Genomic DNA, 13,005 nt, shown 5'->3' on the forward strand with positions numbered 1-13,005 from the left:
CTCAAAGTACATTTCTTTGACATATTTTGAAATGGCTGCCAGAGAGCCAGCAAACAGAAGTGGCTTTGCAAGCTGTCTTTTGTGGGGAAAAATGTGCATTTGTAGAGCATCTCCATGAATGTAGCCTGGCCTTTTCTATGCCTTTCCCAGATCTAGGAGAGATTGAGAGTCTGAAAACTTTACAAGTCTAAAGAGATACACTTACCATTTATTACCTCTGAGGGAGGATTCATCTATAAAGCAAGTCCACCTTTGCCAGCCAAGCCCCTTACTTTCTCTCTCCTATAACCTGTCTTACCAATAAAAACCTGTTCTGGGGCATGCTCTGAGTCCACATTCTTTCTATAATCTTAAGATGGGATATAAGCTTCTATATATTGTTGGGCTGGGTCTTCATTCTGATGGCTACTGTGTATACATGTTAAATAAATTTGTATGCCTTTTCTCCTATTAATCAATCTGCCTAATGTCAGTGATTTTTAAAAAAAACTTTAGAGAACCAAGGGCCTATGGCCCCGACAGACACTAGCTGAAAAATGGATTTATTGGTTAGCTTTTATATGAACTTTCTTTTCAAACAGTGAGGAAGAGATTGGAGAGAGGTGAGAAGAAGGGAAAGATAGACAAGTAGATAAACAGAGAAAGAGAATGAGACCAACTATCTCTGAACCATAATTTCACATTTCCTGCTAGAAATTTTAGATATAAGTTCTAAATTTCTCTTCAAAGAATCAATATGTCAGTACGTTCAATTCTTTGCCTTCTACTTTTAAACTTAACTTCCTCGTAAAGCAACCTTTTTCGATTACCTACTCCACCCTCATTCTGATTACCTGCTCCACCCTGACTTATTCAGATTACTTGCTACCTGCTCCGCCCTGACTCATTCTCCACCCTGCATAACCATTTTTTTTTTCCCGCCAAGGTACTCACCCCATCACTCTCTTTAAATTAGCCAATCAGAATTAGTTTAGCCTGTGCAGTCTAACCCTAGCCAATAGTGGAACGACACAGCAGCAGCGGCCATGTGAGTCAGGGGTAAGAACCCCTTCCCCTCCCTTGTCCAAGTGTGCGCTCACCATTGATCCGTCTGTAAGGGCGCACCCTTCTATAGAAGTAACTTACCTTGCTGAGAATTAAAAAGAAAATTTTATATTCGAGTGCTATTCCTTTTGCGGCACCAAAACTTTATATATAACAAAAATCTGATTGGTTTGGCTTTGGTCACGTGTCCACATGAGTACAAACAAAAGTGTTCAGGTTGACAACAAACCTGCTGAGGGAATAGACACTCTGAGAAGAGGGACTTGGGCAGAAGAAAAAATGATTCGTAGAGAGGATGACTGGCATCCATTAGACACTAGATTGCCATGGCAGGCCCTGCTTCTGGTAACTGGGACCATGATGTGGTAATGCACTCTTCACTCCAGATAGTGACTGAGGAAACCAGCATCTCTAGTCCTGCCTCTAGTTCCCAAGCCAGCAGTCTCCAAGCCTGCCCACCTGCTGGCTTGGATTCCCAGGGTTGAGGTCCATTTGCTGCCAGCCTGATGCAGACTGTTTGCCTTGGCAGTCAGGTCCTCTTGTTGGTTCCCGGGCCCTCTTCAAAACTGGGGCTTGCCTGACATGTTGACTTTCTCCTATCTCGGCCAGTCAGTTTATCCCCTGAGTGCCTTTCCCTAGCAGCGGGTACTGTCTATCAGACTTCAGCCAAAGTCACTCAAAAATCCTGTTCTGGAAGCAGAGGAAGGGCACTTACATCCACCACTTTCCAAGTCATCCTAGTCTATTTTTAAAAAGGGAACCAAACAATCTCAGGGGACATTTCATCCCTAAAAATTCTCCAAGGGAAGTTCAAAGATGGGCTGTTGTTTAGAGATCAATGAAAAAGAGATGGAGTTTAAATATTAAGAAGAAAGCTCTTGCCTTCAGGTAAAGCTGACATTTGCATAATAATGAGAATGACTAGCCAGATGGAATTGAGAATCTGACTGGAATCTCAAATCCTGGTGAGGGAAGATTCATTTGCCTGAAATGGCAGTGGGAAATATGCTAATCAGGGGTTTGCTGCTGTCCATCACGTTCAACAGATTCTGAGACAAAGAAATAGAAAGAGTTCACAAATAGGAGGTGATACAACTTGACATTAAACTTAATTTGGTTTGTTTTCCCATCAGCCCCTGACAGATGTGCAATTGTGGAAGTCTTTAAAGGGGGTGGGGGAGAACGATTGCCTTCTGTCAGAACTGTCTGACATTGTCATCCCCAGTGCTGTCATTGTCATTATTGTTATTGTGTTAGAAACAACAGGAGGGAGGGAGAGGAAACCCAGAGTTGACTCGAATTATTATTGGGAAATAATGGGAACATCTTCAAAGAAAAGGAAAAGGAAAAGAAAATAAGGACTCCAAATAAACAATTTTGTGTCTTGATGATGAACAAAGGGAAGAATTAGTACCTGAGTGATAGAATCAATAATTTAGAAATTGAGGTCCCTGAGGGAGACAAGTTTATGTCAGCCTGACCCAGACTTGAGCCTGGATTCTCTTATTTTGAGGCAACAGAAGCTATTCTGGGGGAAGATGGAGGAAAATTGTAGGCCAGATTCTAAGATGGCCCCTGTGATTTCCTCTCCCTGGTGGTAAGCCTTATATAATCCTCTTTTTTTGGGTGTAGGCAGAACATGGGGCTTCCTTCTAACAGAATTGTTCCCATGATTATGTAACATTGCATGACAAAAGTGATAGGGTTTTGAAGATGTAATTAAGGTCCCACATCAGTTGACTTTGAGGGAGATTATTATAAGTGGGGCTGACCAAATTGGGTGAGCCCTTCAAAAGAGGGCTTAGGCCTTCTTTGAAGTTGCAGACTCCAAGCAACAGAGACTCTTTCTCTCTCCATTGCTTACTTCAAAGAAGCAAGCTGCCGTGAGTACAGCCACAAGGAAATTACTTCTGTCAACAACCCAAAAGAGATCGGCAGCAGATTATTTCCATGTTGTGTTCACACAGATGAGACAAAGCCCAGGTAAACATCATGATTTCAGCTCTGTGAGACTTGATCAGAGATCTTGCTAAGCTGTGCTTGGACTACTGACCCACAGAAACTATGAGATAATACATGGGTATCTTTTAAAGCCACTGAGTTTGTGGTAATTTGTTACAAAGCAATAGAGCACTAATCCAGACTTGAGCCCAGATTTTCAATTTTATTTTTTAGAAAGTCAATTGAAGCAAGGCTATGTAAGTTAGCTCTTCTGGTAGGAGGGGCAGGGCAATGAGGATCAAGAATGCAGGTGTCACATACACATTTCCACAGCCAGTTAGATGCCAATCTAGGCTCTTCTTATTTGTGAGTATGTCTCCACAGGGCTGGATGACTAGTATGGCCTAGTCTCTGATTGCAAAATTATCACGAGATTAGGAAGCCAGTCTTCCTAATCTTTTCAGTGGAATAACTGAAAAATGTTGTCCATCCAAGTCCATACTTTCAAGGCAATGACTAAACTCATGTTAGGGCTGCATCCGTCTCTATCCTTAAGCACTCTGTTTCTTGTTGCTCAATGTTAGTTCAATTCAATGAAAAACAACATTTGTTGAGCATTTACTATATTAAAGGTTTTCTACTGGGGTGAGAGCAGGAAGTGGGGTTGTTATTAATAATTGTAAAGCACAGAATCAAAAGTCAAGCATTTCCTGCAGAAATTTCCAAGTTTGTATGATACACAGCCATCTACTCTAGTAGCTATTACAGAAGGCAGATTGTCAAGTGTTATAACAGATAGCAAAGGGCTGTGACTCCACCATTTTCTGGTTGTGTGACCTTAGGAAAATTACCTACTTGAGCTTCATCTGAAAGATAGCATTAATGAGAAAGATAACAATATTATTATTAATAACGTGGTTTTGAGAACCAAATGAGCAAAAAATACATGACATACATGGCACACAGTAAGCTCTCAACATGTGTTACTATTATAATATAGTTTATGAGGGAATTATTAGGGAAGACTTCCTGTAGGAAGCGATCTTTTAAATCAAGCCTAAAATTGTTGCTAGGTGTTTTATGGGGAAAACATGAGAGGAGTCCAGGCAAAAAGACCACCAATGATCAAAGACCCAGAGGTGGAAAGAAGATAATTAGTTGGGTGGACAGTGGCTGCCTGCAGTCTATAACACACCTTCCTTCTCTCCCTCTGAAGAACTCAAATGTCTATTTCTCTCAGACCAGAGCTTGACAGGCACCTTCCTAAGATTTTAGAATAGCATAGATGCTGGCCTCCAAATCCCCACTAATTTTATCCTCTTTAACTATAACTGGGATTTGAACCCTGAAACGCCGAAGAATAAAGATATGTGTCCGGTCTACACTTTCAGAGTGGTATAGCCTTATCTCAGAGGGCCTATTTAGCAAACTGAAGAGTATGTAGGCTCCAGTTTCTCCAACTTTTGGAGATGGGCACATTGAAGAGGCCCATTAGTGATTAATTTCAGTTAAAAAAAATCTCATGTAGCTCTGCAAGACCAAGTGTGGCAGGGTAGGTTTCTTTTTCTGTCTTCGTCTTATTTTCTTTCTCTCCTCATTCTTAGAAGACAAAGTAAGGAAGCAGAGACTTATAGTAATACATCTAAATCATATTAAACAAAGGATCAACGTTACCACGAGAAAGCGCTTGTAGATGTTCCACTTTGAAGACACTGAAAACTTTACATCTCCCCTTAAAATGGCAGGAGACACTTATTAGAGTGGACCCAAGAACCTGGGGTGAGGACAACAGCTAGAGGCTAGGAATGAAAATGAGAAAGAGAAGGCAGATAAAAGAGTTCTCGGATACTCATATAAGGTAGATTGTGTGTGGGATGAAGGGCAAACGGATGGCAAAGTAGAGCAATGATTTTTTCATCTCCTGAACCCTGGGATTGTTTATCTATGTCTCAGTGTGGACTCTACCATGTTTTCCTTCAGCATCATCAACAAAACTCTGGGGTTAATTTGGGGAGTGGGTGTTGAAATTGCATGAGACTGTTGCTATGGCAGAGTGTTCAGCCTTTTCACAAGCACAAAAACATTCTTCAGTGAATGGGAAAAATGTCAGCTTCTTATTTCCAGGAACCAGTTCTGCCCTATGTCTCAGTGCTAGTAAACCAATTTGCAACATGAAGTCTAAGACATTGGGGTCAGCTTGATGCTCACTGTGACTGATATTGTTGCTGGTTTTGTTTGTTGAACATCATCTGGTACTTACTTCAAAAATTATACTTAGAAGACTTGTTATTTGCAAACAGGACACCCAGAACTCAGAGTATTGAGGTTTGGATATCTATCACTAAGGCACAGTGTCTGTACTAGTTAAACCCCCAATACTCAGGTTCCTTGTTTTTCTACAGGGTTGGGTTTCAGTCTCTTCTCTCAAATCACTTATTACAATTTATAACTTCTTTATTTATTGCCAGTCTTCTCTAGGCTGTGAGTTTCTTGGGGGCTGGTCTTGTGTGTCTGGTCTGCTGCTTTATCCTAATGGTCCAGCACAGTGCCTGGTACTGTCAATGCATATTTGTTGAATGAATGAATGAATTTCGAGGACACTTCTGTTTGTGCACTTCCAGCATTTGTGAGGTTGATGGTTTGTGTTCAGGAACAAGGGGTCACTGTGCATTTGTGTTGATGCTTCTCTTCTCACTGGGCATGGCTGCCTCTTTCTTTCTCCCCATCCTCTGATTCTCCATCCTCTCACAAATGGTCTTACTGCCCTTTTCTGTAGCTTGCCACATGGTTAGACATGTCTTTGGAGAGCTAGAAGGTGGTAATCACTTTAGTGTTCACACCTGTTCTACTTCTTTGGTAGGCGGTACAGAGTGACTTGTCTGTTCAGCAAAGAGGGAGAGAAGGATTCTCAGCAGCTGAAGTGGGGCGGGAGTAGAGGAGATGCCCACTTTTGGTTCTGCAATAAGTCTTAAGTGCTACAGAGTTCATCAGCCAAGGCACCATGGCCTTAGTGTTGCTCAGATTAGACATTATGTAGCATTTGCCAGCAAAAGAAACCCACCCTGGTCTCTCCTGGATGACTTGTAAATTTCCTTTGTGGACTTCAGTTGTAACTCAGTGAATGTACCCAAGACTTAACTAACATTTTCCTGGCCCTAATATATATGGGCATATATTAACTATCTGCTGGTTGAAACCTAAAGTATCTCTCTCATATGACACCTAAGATATGCCAGGTCTTCTCACAAGTCTGGATAAAAGTAGAATAGCACCCTGGTGGTCCCAGGAACCAGACCAACTGGGGAGCAGGGACCTCAGGCCCAGGCCTTCCTACTGCAGAGGTTTTTTTTTTGTTTTTTTTTTTTAAATGAACGGATAAATTATGGTGCCTGCTTGGAGGTTGTACTGGTTGTTGTGGCTGTATAAATATTTGTGTATCAATTGTGCAGGGAGTGGGGGGCAGGCACTGTTCCAGTGATGTGTTGGTGGCCTGAACATCTTTTTTCCCTCTGTGATATAATGCCACTTGTCATTTATAATTAAAGCTATCACTTCACAACTAACAAAGTCATTCTGACCAGCAAGAGACGACTGGAAGGAGTACTCTTCCCTACAGAACACCAAACTGGCACTGAGCTGTTTGTGATCATTGTTTTCATTGTCTTCCTGTGGTTATTATGTTCATTATTAATAATGATGATCATGATCATTAGGCCTAGGAAGAAAATAATGATAAAATGTCTGTAATTACACATTATAAATACAACATGTTTTTATCATTATGTTGTATAGTATAAATTATAATCATTATAATCACTATAACAATATGAACTTCTGCTTGAGTTTGTCTTCTATATGATCAAAGCATTTGAAGACATGATCTCGTTAGCCTTCATGACATTCTGTCAGAAGGAGAGCAAGTTTCAAATTACAACCCTGTGTGTTGGAGTAAATATGGACTAAAGGGGGTGTTGTGAAGAACTCCAGAAACCCAAAACAAAATGCAGCCAAATAAACAGTGAGTAGACACACAGCAGGAAGATGTGTCTGACATGCCATAAAGTCTGAAATGAAAAGGATTTCTGAAAGTTCAGTTCTCTTATTTTCACTGTGCATTTTGTCTCTGCCATTTCCCAGTTGTGTGACCTTGAGAAATTTGCTTTGCCTCTCTGAGCACGGTGATTAATAGTGCTTTATTTTCCTATTGCAATTAGAGGCAGTACATATGTTCTGTTCCTCCCCCCACTTTCAGTTTAATGAAATGACTCAATGCAGCCTGAAATAAGGTCCCAGCCTGGGAACTTTTGGGAGGAACTGAATATTCAACCCAGCACCTGGCACGGAGCTTGGTGCATGCTTGGTTTGTGCTTAATGAATGTCAGCTGAATGACTAAAGATATAAAAGGAGATTGCTTTATTTAACTTATAAACAGGGGAAATTTTAAGTCAATTTATTAATTGCTGGCACATAAATAAGCTGCTGAGATGCCTGAAATCAGAGCTAATCTGCCATTTACCCTAGTCAACTGCCACCCCTGGGCTCTGACTCCTCTACTTCTCTCAACCCCGCTGGGCAGGGACCCAGGGAGGCAGCCTGTGGGGGTAGAGGAGGTCTGTAGGCTGTAGACACACCAGTGAAGTTGGCCTATTAATGCCATCCTTACAACTGTGAGCCTGATGGGCTGTGCCTCTGCTCATCACCCATGTCTCCTCCACTGTGACTACAACTCTTCCTTTAGGGACTTTCTCTTTCCTTCAAGGCCATCTTTGAACCTAGGCTCACTCTGTAACTTGACTCTTCTCAGAGACAAATGTTATACAGTGTGACTTAAACCTGAGCTTTCAGGATCTCCTGTTTGAGGAATCCCGAAATTGGCTGAAAATGGGATGGTCTCTTCAGTATTCCAGCATCCCCCTGTTCTGTATGATTCACACTCCAATTTGCATCTAGGAGGGATTTGCTGACAAAAAGTAAGCTCAGTTTTGTCTCAATTATTAGAAAGTCCTCATTAGTAGAACAAATTAATGAATTCTTAGTTGTCTTTTAAAATACTAATCATGAAGTCTCAGCACACTGCTATCTGGCTTCTAACGCCCACAGCTTCAGTGACTATTATCAAGGCAACTGGCAACTTCCTAGTGTTGTCACATCCAAGGGACACTTCCAGACATGGCTATAAGTTCTGTGCAATTGTCCATGCTCTTGCCTTCCCCTTCAGCAGTGATCTCAGAGGCCATGTGTTTGAGGTGGAAGCAGCTGGATCCTCTTGGAGGAGGTAGTCAGCACCAAGGAGAGCTGACTACCACATCAGGCTTTGCCTTGAGCGAGAAATAAACCTCCATTATGTTAGGCTACTGAGATTTGAATTTGTTTGTTATAGCAGCTAGTGTGTTACCCTGACTACTGTGGATACTGACAGAGAAATTCCTGAAAGGTGGGATGTTGACGAAACGACAATTCAAGGGAGTGAGACATTACACAGGTGGTGGGGCTATACTACTTTACTCCTCCATTGTTCCCTTTGATAGTAATCCCAAACGTCTGTCTAGAGTTCACAGCTTCCACTGACAACCTATATGACTCCCGCAGATGAAAATGGAGGAGAATGATGTCTCAGGAGGACCAGAGTCAGGCACAGCACACTCTCCACCAATTTTTCTGCTGTGCCTTCATCCCACCCGATCGCTCACACTTCAGCTTCTCTGTAAGGTACGCAGCCATCAGTCATGTCCCTGATCTTTGCCTATGGGACTGGGCAGAGGTATAGCGGCTGGGACCTGCGGAGTGGATGTGTGAGATGGCCATAATTCCAGGCTAAATGAACGCTCTGCAGGCTCCTTTGCTGGTTTGCCAGCTCTCGGCTTTGTGTGCTGGAAACATCTTGAACAAAATCTCACAGAGAGCATCTCGGCAGTGTCCTGCTGACTGAGGACCTGGGACTGCCGAGGCTGCCATCTGCCTGCAGCCTCTCGGAGGTAATTATACCAGAGTCTCTCAAGGCCTGGAACAAGGGGGATGTCAAATGCACTTTCCTTTCTCTAGGAAGGTAATTTTCATTTTCTCAGCTCACTTGGACCTGCATAGCCTTGTGGTCTCCAGGGGTGAGAAAGGTGCAGGGAGAGAAGAAAAGGTACCTGGGGAGAGACAAGGAAAGGGGGCACAATGGGAGGGGAGGGTAGGGGTGGGACAGGAGGTGAGGGAAGAATGAGGGAGGGGCTTACTGCCACTGAACCCAGAGAGGGGCACATATGCTAATTTTGGCAACTTTTAATTAAATGATAGGCTGGAAATATTCCATTATTATTACTGCTTAGCTTTCTGACTGTAGTGGCTTAATGTCTTCTTTATTAGTGTAATAGTCTGAAAGCATTTTCTTTCTTCTTCTATTGCTAATTTGCATTAGGAAAAGGAAATGTGTCTGATACATCTCTGAAAGAAAATATTTCCAAAATTTGCTGAAGACGGAGTTTTTATACTTTCTCCCTCTGCCTCTCCTCCTATTGCTTCTTGTTTGAGTGGGAGGAAAGGTGGGTGTAGTTCTAAAATGAAGGATGATTGAAATTCTCATCTGGCAAGAGAAACACAAAGCAAGTCCTCTTAAGACACATTTTTTAAAAACGTGGGATTACTTTAAGTCACCTTTCCTAGGATCTGGGTTTTATGGGCTCCTCTGATTTGGGGCAGCATTCAGGGGTCTCTGGAAGAAGGAGAGGCAACAACATCCTTTTCTTAATTATGAATTTTTTTATATGAAAAGTCTAGGGCCCACACCATGAGGTTATTAGAGGGCTGGGCAACTGTATAGATACCCTTGAGTCAGGTAACAAAAGGCTTGTAGACAGTGAAAAATGTGCTTTGAGACTTTATTTCCATTGTTTTCACAGCAAGTCTACAAATTAGATTTTATTTTTAAATCATTTTACATTTGAAGAAATTGAATTGCATGAAGGAAAAATGGTTTATCCGAAGTTGTCTATAAGTAGGCTGATGAACTGAAGACAGTTCTGGGCAAAATGGGATGAGTTGGTCACCCGACTAGTAAGTTCAATTTTGGATCTTCAGATCCAAGGATGGGATTCTTTCTTGTTTTTCACAGCTTCCCTGGTATATGCACTGTTTTAGTTGCTGTGTTAATTGGCTTTGTTTAGACTTCTATTATTTTGCACATGGATACTAGCTGCCCTACCAGTGGAGTAATATGGCTGATTTAGAGTTATACAGGAGAATGAAGAAACCAAATATTAACAATATTGGCTTGTGCCTTTTGAAAAATTGCTTTTGAGAAGTTGCTCAGTTTATTGTTCAAAACATGTCTGGAAATCCCTAGTCTTGGGATTCATCACTAGACCCAGTTTCTAGGGCCATTCAGGAAACGAAGTCTCATTATTTTGCAGTTCCATTTTGTGACAAAATTACCTTTTAGTAATTTGCCTCTTGTTTCACCTCTCTTGCTTTTCTAGTTTTGGCCAGAAAAGAACTTCTTGCCTCTCTTTTTCTATTCTATGTTATTATTTCTGTACACAAACTTATTTCAGTGGTTATGTATCTATAACAATAGAGAACTTGGTTGATTGTAAGTGTAGATGGTGCTTAATGACCACCAATGTGGATTAATAAGTAAAGGAAGTAACCCGTTGAATACTGAGGACACTACATACTAGTATCATGTAACATTTGACAGAACATTATTCAAACATAATGTAAAATTGACAAGAATTCAGGATTTGGTTAGTAAAAAGTAAACATTGTTATAGTATCATAAATGAAACTCCAAGAAGGTTTTAGCAAAGACATTCCACAGGATGAGGGGAGTAGAATCATAATCACAGAATACATATCCCGGCAATAGACTAGACATTGGTTATGTAATTTTAAAAAAGCCAGTGGGGAATATAAATTCCTCTTTAAATTAGTAGATACATTACAAAGGCCTGTAAAAGAAAGCTCAGAAAATAAGGAGTATTAAATACTTTTGCCGCTCAAGAACCTTTTATCTTTGATCACTTTTTCGACTCACATTTTTATGAAGTGCATAAGTCAAACATGATTAAATAAATTGCAATTTTTTTAAGGTTAGAAGTGGTCAAGTATTAGCAATTTTATATGTTTCAACCTAACATTACTATTTCTATTTTGCTGAGGGAGAAATGGAATTGATAACTGATACAGAGTTACTGGAGATTGGATTTATTGGAGAAATCAGGAAAGGGGGCTATCAAGCCCTTCTGAGCCCCAATACTGTTTTTTGTTTTTTGAAGCTACAGTTCCAGTGGCTGTTATGGAGCAGAAACTTGATAAATGTGTATGGTAGTTTAGAAAAAAAAATGGCCACAAGTGCGTTGACACTGTCCCATCAAGAGGTGGAGTTGATGTTCTCACTCCTTGACTCTAGACAGACTTGTAACTACTTTGACCAATAGAGTATGATGGAAGTGACACTATGTGAGTGCTAAGACTAAGTCATAAAAGACCATGCGGTGTTTACTTGGTTCTCTTGGAATGCTCAGTCTTGTAACACTTGTGAATTCCAGTCATCATGCTGTGAGAAGTGCAAGCCACATGGAGAGACCACATATGAGTGCTTCAGTTGACAGCACTGGTGGAGCCCAGTCTTCAAGTCATCTCAGCCCAAGTACCAGGCATGGGACTGAAGAGGCCTGCAGATGTGTCAGCCCCCAGTTGTTGTAGTCTCCCCTGCTGAGACTCCAGACACTGTGGAACAGAGAAAAGCCATTCCTGCTATATTCTGCTTTAAGTCCTGACCCACAGCATCTGTGAGCTAATAAAATGATTGTTGTGTTAGGCCACTAAGTTTGTGGTGCTTCATTATACTGCAATAGATAAGTGGAACAACGTGGACAGGATGTGTACTTCTTGTCTAGGAGGTTGAGCTTCATTCTCAGTTACAAAACCTATATGGGTGCCTGAAAGTCATTTGAGTTCCAGCCCGCTGCTCTCCCTACCCATTGAAGCTCATGCTTGCTGTTAGCTGTGCAGGAACACTAACCGTAGGTATCAAAGTGACACTGGCCCTAATTGGTTGGATGATCTGAGAGACCTGAGGAGGGTTTCTGCCTAGTGTGGAAATCTCCTCCCACAGACACTCAGGTTTGTCAAAAACACCTTGAAGAATGTGCTCTCAATTCTGGATGCTGCTGGAATACCAAAGAATTCTTCACATGTGCATCTATGTTCATTTAAAAATAACTTTTAAAATATTATTTATTTATTATTTTTAAAAATTTTTGAGAAAAGGTCTCATTCTTTCACCCAGGTGGGAATGCACTGACATAATTATGGCTTACTGCAGCCTCGACCTGCTGGGCTCAAGCGATCCTCCCACCTCAGCCTCCTGGGTAGCCACCATGCCTGACTAATTTTTTTGTACTTTTTTTTTGTAGAGATGGGGTTTTGCCATGTTGGCCAGGCTGGAAAAATATCTTTTAAAAGTGGTAATGCATATTCATTATATCATGAACTCAAAATACAGACATACTCAAAGAAGAAAGCAAAAAGCATCTATAATGCCATCCAATGACACAGGCTGTTAACAACTTTCAAACTTCCTTTATTGAGTGTAAATCATATGACTCATTTGTATATAATATAATGTGATGCATAATTATTATAATAAAATTCACAAATATATATTATATATATTAACATAATGGGATTATACTATCTATATTATTCTGTAACTTTCTTTAACCCAACTATTGTTGAAATTGTTTTGTGCCTCTGTATAAAGCCCTAATTTATTTGTACTGATTGCATAAGATTCATTGTCTGATTGTCTGTAGTTTATTGCTTCCCTTGTTGATGGATATTTACAGTTTTCTTACTTCTGTTGTAAAAATTACGTTGCATCACCGTCCAGTGATAGTACCTCAGTGGTTCAGGCTGGCTGTTGGTTGTTGCAACTCCTTGTCTGTTGCACATCTCAGTGACTTTTTAATAGGAAATGTTTTCACTTATCTCCCGCTCCTTCAACACACACACACACACACACACACACACAC

The sequence above is a fragment of the Pan troglodytes genome, chromosome 2, assembly GCF_028858775.2.
Source record: "Pan troglodytes isolate AG18354 chromosome 2, NHGRI_mPanTro3-v2.0_pri, whole genome shotgun sequence".
NCBI classification, from domain to species: domain Eukaryota; kingdom Metazoa; phylum Chordata; class Mammalia; order Primates; family Hominidae; genus Pan; species Pan troglodytes.